The sequence below is a fragment of the Triticum urartu genome, chromosome 4A (genome assembly GCF_056163025.1).
Source record: "Triticum urartu cultivar PI428250 chromosome 4A, HENAU_Tu73, whole genome shotgun sequence".
Taxonomy (NCBI): Eukaryota; Viridiplantae; Streptophyta; class Magnoliopsida; order Poales; family Poaceae; genus Triticum; species Triticum urartu.
Genome location: NC_141876.1, coordinates 353,247,091 through 353,248,755, shown reverse-complemented (window position 1 = coordinate 353,248,755; position 1,665 = coordinate 353,247,091). Strand labels below are relative to the sequence as shown.

The 1,665-nt window shown below is 44.6% G+C and overlaps 1 pseudogene; it reads right to left on the bottom strand.

Moving 5' to 3' along the window:
* Positions 1–344: 344 nt before the first annotated feature.
* LOC147975840 (uncharacterized) lies at positions 345–1,462 on the bottom strand (annotated as a pseudogene).
* Positions 1,463–1,665: the final 203 nt, after the last annotated feature.

Below are 1,665 nucleotides of genomic sequence, written 5' to 3'. Positions count from 1 at the left end.
GCTCTTAATTAATGAACAAGGGCAATCTGACAACTTAGTTTCTGGCAAACAAGCAACCACACACTGACATTCAGAAATTTTCTCTCTAACAGAGCGATGTCGTGTTTCAGAATTTAGACCACGAACATTCCAACAGAGCACCTTCCAATTACGTAGACCTTTGATTCATGAGATAACCAAAAGCGAAATATCAACAACTGCATGACATACAATGTCATACATCCCACACCATAAGAAACAAAATGCATCCAGTTCAGACCGCGCAGCATAAAGTTTAGAATGTCATAGATGACAACAAATTTAAAAGGCTCGCTACACCTAGCTAAAGTTTTAAACTGCAACATTTAAACACCACTGGAGGAGGAGGAGTCCTTGGGATTAGCCGTAAGCTTCTCCTTGGATAGTAGGTTGGGGTGAATCTCCAGCTTCGCTCCAATTGCTTGTAGCACGTTGAGAGGCGTGGGTGGAGGGGCATCTTCAGACTTGCCAGCATCACCTGCATCGTCAGGGGTGGGCTGGGCCTTCGCTTGTATGGGCTTCGACCGAGGACGCCTTTTGGTGGGCTGGAGGGAAAGTTGCTCAAAAGTCATTTATTTGAACCCATCCCGTTTTGCCGCGCTTCTTGTACATCACCATACAGAAGTATCCACTAAAGGGTCCACAATATTCCTTCTTCTTGTCTGTTTCATGTCATTGGCCTGTACAGAAGAAAAAACCACAGAAGAGGAGTTCTCCTGCATGCTGCCAACCACAACATCTTCAGGGTGCATCTCTCCAGTCCCAGCAAAATCAGACACGGCATTATCATTAACACTGAGAACCTCATCAGAAGGACTTACAAAAAGAGCTCTGGCAACTCATCATTTGGCCACCATAGGCTTCCTAACTGTAAGATTACTGGGCAAGCGGGGCACCAAAGAAGACATCCTATGTGAATCATCGAAAGCAATTGTCCATGTGCGCTTGGAGTATGTCACTGTCCCAAGTGGCTTGAAGAAGATAGGACGAGGCACCTCCTTGAGAGTAAATTCAGGTAACAGATTTTCAAAAGATCTCTTCCAGATCATCTCTGGAGGAAGAGGTGGCCCAGCCACAATCCTTGCCATGCCAATGAATATCTGGTGCTGTTGAACGACAGGAGGTTGATAAGGAACAACTACCAAAGGATTTTCCTCAACAACCTGCTGCACGTTGTTCTGCATTTGCTGAACCGGCCGCAATTGATTTTGCTCCTCAAACTGAATTTCCACTTGTTGTTCCACACACCTTGAGCCCTCCGACTGATCAATGACAATAGAAACCTGATCCTGCTCAGGAACAACATTTCCCCACCCAGCAGGTTGTGGCGGCTGTTGATGTTCATCTTCATTGTCCCCCAGACTGCATTTCCCCATCCAGCACCTCCTATGTTATTTTCCTGAGGCAATGGAGGTGCTATAGGCGCATCATTCCACCCCAGCATTATATTTTGTCATTTTGCTGCCCATATGAAAATTAATTTGACTTGCCAACATCACAAGTTGAACCCGGTGCTGTAATTAATATGATTGGAAAACATACCATCAATATTTGGTCAAAATGCAAATACAAAGATACCATCTACTTGGCACAATCTACTTTGGTCAATGTCTTCCATAGAAATCCCATTGCCTAATTTAAACAAAG